The sequence below is a fragment of the Neopsephotus bourkii genome, unplaced genomic scaffold (assembly GCF_033783945.1).
Source record: "Neopsephotus bourkii isolate Nb327-2 ecotype Australia unplaced genomic scaffold, CSIRO-AGI_Nbou_v1 NB_272, whole genome shotgun sequence".
NCBI classification, from domain to species: Eukaryota; Metazoa; Chordata; class Aves; order Psittaciformes; family Psittacidae; genus Neopsephotus; species Neopsephotus bourkii.
Genome location: NW_026900781.1, coordinates 12,188,469 through 12,195,899, shown reverse-complemented (window position 1 = coordinate 12,195,899; position 7,431 = coordinate 12,188,469).

Here is a 7,431-nt window from a genome sequence, read left to right as displayed (position 1 = left end):
CCAACACTTTATATTTTCAAAAACCTCTTTCTTGCTTTGCTGAAAAGAAGGGAGGAAAATGTAAAAGAAAGGAGGCATTTTAGCACGTTTCAATGTAGCCCAGGTCATCCTGTTTTCCCACGGTGTTACCTGCCGTAAAAAACAGCTCCTGTGGGCTGCCTGCTCGCTCTGGGACGCGGAGCCTTTACCGACTTTTTCATTTAATCTGGAGAACAGCGAAGCTGTTTCTCGGGCAGAGGCTGGAGCCACACCGAGAAGTTTCAGCACAGTGAAGGGGGAGGGAGGGGGGCATTAATCCGCTGTGTTCTGCATCTAATATATTTTGTAATAGCCACTCTGATGCTGTAATTGCGAACTGACGCAACTAACGTGTGTTGAGTTACATACCTCAAACCAGCAGGACCCTGGTTTCTCTCGTCGAGGCACAAAAGTCACCATTGTGAAGGTTCACAGAGTGATCTGGGGTTTGTGTGTGTGCGTGGTGAGGGGAAACAACGGATTCAGGGGGGCGGGAAGATCAAGTTCTCCCCCTCGGTGTGTTTGGATACCACCCAGAAAGGGCCCTCAGCGCTGGGGTGTCACCCGCCCGGTGGCCCGACGAAGCCGCCGGTCCTCCTCGCCTTTGCCCCTTTCCTGAGCCCGGCCTCCGAAAGAGAGAGCCGCCTTGAGTTGACTCGCTCGGGTCTGCCGCCGGAACGGAGAAGGACGGCGGAAGCCGCAGCCACCGTGGCCCCCCACCCCTTCCCTGCGGACCCCCGGGCACCGGCCACGGCCCGAGGCCAGGCGAGAGGCGCTGGCGGCGGGGTGGGAGCCTCGGCGGCAGCGCCGGTACAGGGAAGCCGCGCTTTCCTTGAAACCCTCTGAGGCTTCGCGTGTGTGGTCATTTGCAACCTTATTTACGGAGATGTCAGAAAGAAAGATGACATCGGAGCGGTAGGAGCAGGGGCTACCATTTGACCTGGGCAAAGCCCAGGTGAACCCACACAATTCGCTGCGGGTTGCCCTCTTCTCTCCTCTCAAAGACCTGGAGGTGAACTGCTTTCCAAACTGTTTATGTTTAGACGTAGTCAGAGCTTCGCTTCTCTCCCTCTCTTTTGGCTCCAACATCACAGCAGTGTCCCTGTAACTCTGAAACCAGCCACCCAGCCCGCCTCTTGCATCTCAGGATGCAGCTTTCCATGTTCCTTAAACAGCGGGCAACACCGCAGGAGAAAACCGCTGACATCCTTTCGGGGGGCAGGGAGGGAAGTGAGCGCATCAAATCTGTGCTTCGCTAGTAGAAAAACCTATTGTGCCGAAAGTCCCCTCTCTGTTTACAGCCGCTGGACATAGGTGACAGCCCTCCCTCCTTCCCTGTTTCCCTCCCGTACTCTCAGCCAACACCTCAGCCTGTACAATTAAGCCGAGCTCTAAATGCAAGGTCTGTTTGCGTGGCACTCAGTTAAGCCAACAGGCGTGATTATTTATTTACGTGGGTTAACAATTCCATAAATAAGCCGAGGTAGTTTTCCAATCTAGGGCGTCTTTTATCTTCAGATAACACAGTACGAAAATGAGAGCTCCATTCCCTTTGGCATCTTTTAGGCTGTAGGTCTTGAATGAGAATTAAATTATCCTTTGCAGTAAAATACGGCAGCGGTCACCGACTTCGTCTAACTCGCAAGAGAAATGCCTTAATTTCACATTCGGTATCTAAAAGCGAATTTTGCGTTTCATGTACAAGGGAGGACCGAGACCATAAAGAGGTCGGAGCCCGCGCGTTTCGTCTTCCCGTGATAATCACTGCGGTTGTGCCTACGGCTTGTCTCGGTGACACAGGTTGCGTCCCAGAGATGTCGCGGCACCAGGATTAAAATCAGAAATCAGGCTATAGGAAACTATTTGTGTTGTTTCTGTTATTCAGGTAGAGTACTATCACACACACATGCACACAGAAAAATCCCGCAAGCGCGTAAGAAACCTTCAATTTGGCAGATCCTCTAGCTTTGGCATCTCACAGTAGAATACTAACATCTGGGGGGCTGGGGATGTTAAAAACTCACTCTTAAACCGACAAGAAGACAGCCAGACGTGAATTTTTTTTCTTCTTTTTATTTTACTTTCCAAGGTCCCTTGTCCCTTTTGTGTTCCTTTTCCTCCCTGATTTCCTTCCTTTCCCTGGGAGGGGCAGCGAGGGCGGAGGGGGGCTGAATCCACTGGATACTCTGGATTCATATAAATGAAAACACACACGGAGCAATGAATCTGGGAGCGTGAACCTTTGCAGCCCTATCCTGCTCCATCTCCATCTCTTGCCTTAGAAGACGGGAGGAGAGAGAGAGACTTATTTGTATAAAGGGTTTATTTACATTAGAATGAAGCGACAGTTCCTAGTCTGGGAAGTGATAAGTACTTGGCAAGTCATTAGGTAGCAGATAGAGATCAGCCCCTGGATACATTATTCCCTGCCTTTTGTATACTCGTTTTTGAGGGCCGAGAGGTTTTTCGGGAGGGTGTGCGGCAGAGGCGGGGGTACGGGACAGGGGTTGGCCGTGAGGGCGCGCAGCCCTGCGGAGGGCTGCCACTGAGCGCTGTCCCGCTGCGGACGGCCCTTGGTGGAGGAGAATCGAAAGACCCCCGTCCTCTGCGCAGAGCTGGGAGAGGAAGCCCCTCCCGGCCCTCAAGCCTCCGGGGCCCGAGCTGGACAGCAGACAGGGAAAGGAAGCCACAAATCCGTTTCCCCCCAACCACCGGGAAAGGGGCGACGATATCGTCGCGCACAGCACCGCTCCGCACCCGCGCTTGGCGGCCACCTGCGAGGCAGAAGGGCTCTGCGCGGGCTGCGGGCGCCCCCTCCCGGGCCACCCTTGCCACTGCCGCCCGCTCAGCGCCGTTCGGCTCTTCTGCGCTCCCCGGGTTCCGCCGCGCGTAGCATGGCTGCTCCCCGGCGGAGCCGCCGCTGCCTCCCCTCAAGGGGAAAAGGGGGTTAAAACCCACCCAGACCCGTCCCGCCGCCTCTTCGCTGCCGGAGGCGCGGCCAGGCGGTGCCGCCTTGGTGAGGCACGGCTTGCTGCTTCTAGAGGTGAGCGCCGGGGCGATGCCGGCTCTGTCCCGGCCAGTAATTCCATCGCTCTGCCAAGGAATGTCATTACCGATTGCCAGGTTTGCCAATAAAACTTGTGAACGAAAAAGTGTTGGTTTCCAGGAAAAGCACTTCTGTTTTTTAACCTCCCCCTTGCTGCCTAATTACTGATGTGTTCGACCTCCGAAGAACAGCTTCATAAAACTGGCAAATCCGGAGGCAGATGCCTTCGCACAGTTGTACGGCTACAGAGGTGTGTTAATACACACATGAGCACGCACACAAGCTAATATATACGGACAGCTAAATGCATGCATGGTTTTTAGAGTTTTACAAGGCATTTATGGGTATTAAGTACAATCGCACCAAAGAACGAGTCTACTTTGAGGCTCCTAGGAGCTATGGTAATACAGGCAGTAAAACTTGGGTATCTGCATATGCTCTTTTATGAAGCCACAAATGCTGTCTTTGCACAGTTATTTGCACACTGCTGGAAGCAACACATTAGAGTTGGTTACATACAGAAAACAATGTCTCACTCTGCAAAAAGTAGAGTATAATAAAAAAGTGAAAGAACAGTTTAAAAAGGAGAGCTTTCAAGATCTATCAGTTGCTTTCCATAAAACACAGGGAATGCATGCAAAACATGGAGTTTTAAATGCACCCTGTATAACAAAGACAAGGGACTTGTGGCTGCAGGAGATCTATGGGCTTACGATCTGATGCAAGTCCCCCTTTCTAGAAGGTCTCTATTCTCAGAACTCTTCAGTGTGCTGTTTAAAGGTAAAACAAGCTATCATTCAGTTCCTCAGTATGTGATTTCTGCAGCTTCCAATTCTTTATCCTGCTGCCACAAGGCCACATGCAGTACTATTTCTGCAAGTCTGTCATCAGGTTGGTAGGTGTGATTTGAAACAGAAAATCTGCACTAAAGCAGAAAAGAGCTTAGGCAGCATGTATTTCAGCATCCCCTCAAACATCATCCTTTCTTTGCTCTCCAAAGACCAAGTAAAAGCAAAGCTTTCAGTCATTCCTTTTTGTTCAGGTGGCATTAACCCCATTTGCTCAAATGCTCGATCGAAGCATGTTGCATGTTGGATGTGTGGCTCTGGCACACTGCAGCTCATGCCCTAGATCCTGTCCCAGCAAGACTGGCTAGCCAACTGTGATGGCAACACAGCTCAGGTTTGTGTGTGAGGATGGCATCAGCCAAGCCAAACAAGGTCAATTCCCCTATTTTGAAAAGCAGAAGGGATTGCAAATCCCTATGCAGTGTTAGGTGATCAATTTGGGGGTGCTTCACTTGATAAATACAAAGACAGGTCTTTCAAGATGATGTAGCAGGAAGGAAAAGACACTTGATGACTTATTTTTTTTAAAGTTATTTAACTGGAAAACATCTAAAATAGAGCCAGAGATTCTTAGCTGAGGTTTACATTTAAAAATAGTTGCATGTGTCTAACTGTGGGGTATAAGTGTGGTTGGTTGGGTAGATAGGCAGATATGTAGCTTTCTTTTAATGCACACTTTTTACTCTCTTGAGTTGTGGATGCTGCAAACACTGAAATAGAGAGTTACTAACAGAACACTCGTGGTAGGACATTCTGGTCTGTAGCTTTCCCCCAGTTTAGATGGGCTTTCCAGATAGCAGTGAACAGCATTTCACTGAACACTGAGGCCTTCTGGAGAGCTGCGATGCATTCCCTGTATGACAGGTAGGCCCATGGAAGCAGGGGGAGGGTTTACATGGGATGGAGACTGAAGCTACCGTAACCATCCCTGTGGCAAGAACACCCACAGAAACAGGTAATTTGCCCCTCCTACACCAACTAACAGCCAGGAGCAAAAAATGTTAAAGCAACTTACATCATCGTTTGCCTGTATCATTACTAAGGAGGAACTGAAAGCTGTTTTATGAGGAGCAGACAGACAAGACTAGCTTGAGCTTGAGACATAAAAAACCCAAACCACTAAGATACCTGAAGGCATCCCAATTAAGTGATATTACCATCCCGATCAAGATGCAGTCATTGTTAGTAAGCATCCCTGATTTTTAAAAGAGATATTCCAATTAGGTAGATTTCCTGATTAGGTGCACTGAAGTGGAGAGAACAGTATGGAGGAAATGTGGATGGTGTTTACAAAGGCCAGCTTCAGAGGGGGGCTTTGTCACTCACAACAGGGTGCAAGTGGAGTTCAGACTGCCTAGCCTGAAGTCACAGTAATGCCCCTTTGCCCCACACTGAGCAACCATCTAACCTCGAAGGCATCCAGCCATGGTCGATGCTTCCGTCTGTTACTTGCATGTTCCCTCAGCACTGGTAGCTCTGCTGCTGGGCATGCCTGCAACTGCCTGAGTCAGAGCATCTTGGCACCTGTTTTCAGCCTAAATCCCAATGGGATCCAAAAAGTAGGCAGAGTGGCGTCTAAGTACCCACAGGGGCTGATCCAATAGATAATGTCTTGGGCTCTGGGATAAGTTTGAAAGGAAAGTCCTTATCAGTTCTGCACTGCATATCTGTATTTTATGGGTCTCAACTCAGGCCAGAGCCTCATGGTTTTTGGATGGAGTGACACAGGGTGACAAGTTTTGGCACTAGTTATATAGCTTTTTATACCATCGCTTCTCTCCTTGTTACTCGGGCCTTGAGCTTGAAGGTCTACAGCATAGCTTTTGGAGGGAAAAAAATGCAGACAGCAAGACTTCCAAGTGCTGGTCCTTTTGAAAGCCCTGAGCTGAACCTGCCAAGTGTGCCGAGTGAAGAAGGAGAGAAGGGTATTAGGTTTACATCTAGCTGTGCTGTCCTTGATATTCACCATGGGCACAGTCACAACTGAAACAACTCTTCTGGTTATCAGGGAGCTCTGTGAAAGGAGGTAGCAGTGGACAGGCCTTCCTGGCCCATGGGAATGGTTTTGTGTCTCTCCATGCATGAATTTCCTTCCAGAGGCTGGGCTTGTCTTGAATCTACACACTGAATAAGGGAAAGAACGCAAGCCCTCCACCACACCTCTAGCTTTCAACATTTGCTGAGCCTGTTTGTCTATTATTATTTTTTTCCCCCTATGACTTCTGAGATTGTAATCTCAACAGGTTAGAGACTGCCTTCTGTTCAACATGTGTACACTGTCTAGCTCCTGACTGTGCCCAGGATCTCAAGCTGATGTGCTAATGATGAATAAGCATAATTATCATTGGGGGGTACTCTTGAAGGTTTCATGCGGAACTGATTTGACCGGGGATAAAACAAACCATTTCATTTGGAAGAGGACTTATGGTAACTACTTGATTAAAACAATCACTTGCTGTAGAGGTGAACACAGTTGTTGCATTCAGTGGTGTTCAACATGAATTTGCATAGACTGAATAGTACATCATGTCCGTGTTCCTTCTAAATTTAGGAGAATGGCAACAGCCTTCTAAACCTCTTTGAAGAAAGATGACATGGAGCTTTCTTGCTGACCTGCAGCAAAGGTGTGCTCTTGAGGTGTGCCTGTTTTTCAATTTGCCTACCCATAGAAATTCCAAATGTAGTAGTTTCATGCAGTTATTTCGTGTCAGAGGTCTCCTGTGTGTGTGTCATCCTGACCTTGTAGGGCTGTGTGGTATGCAGTAAATCAGTCCAGAAGTTCACGTTTGAATTCATGTTTGATTTTTTTTTCTAATTTTATTTTTCTTTTCATATTCTGCTTTCCCTTTCAAATGAGGCCAGATCCTCAAGCCATTAAGCCGAATTGCATCAGCTGTGGCTCTGGCTTGGAGAAATTAAAGGCAAGCACCTATGCCAGCTCAGCACCACCACGGTGAAGGCTCTCACAGAAGTTAAGTCACCAGAGAGTGAGCACGATTAGAGCTTGGATGTTGCTAGATTTCATGTATGTGTTATATGTGTCAAATAGCACCATGGGGTGGTGGTGTAGGGATAACTGTTGCTTTGGGCCCCTTGAGCATTAAAATGATGCCTTACTCTGTTCAGTTTGAAAACTGTTCATTGCAAAGGGCAGTGTGCAATGGTAGTATAGGTCGGTGGGTTTTTTTATTCCCCAGGGTTAAGTGTGCTTGTTAACTCTTCAAAATAATGTTATCTCTTCCAATGCACTTCCCATTGAAGTGAATGGAAATGTTCCCGTTGACTTTAAAGCACAATTTCCTCCACCTCCTCCTTCTTAAAAGACTTAATCAAGCATGTTTAGTAGAAACCTATGAGAGCTGTCTAATGACTGGCTCACTTTGCCCAGGGAAAAATGTAACTATAAACTGAAACACGATGCTGAAAACTAAGTTTAGTAGAAAGTGTTTAGTCTAGTGCTAGATGAATGATGGAAGCTTGTATTTGTGAATAATTTATTTGACAATTGGTGGGGAAAAA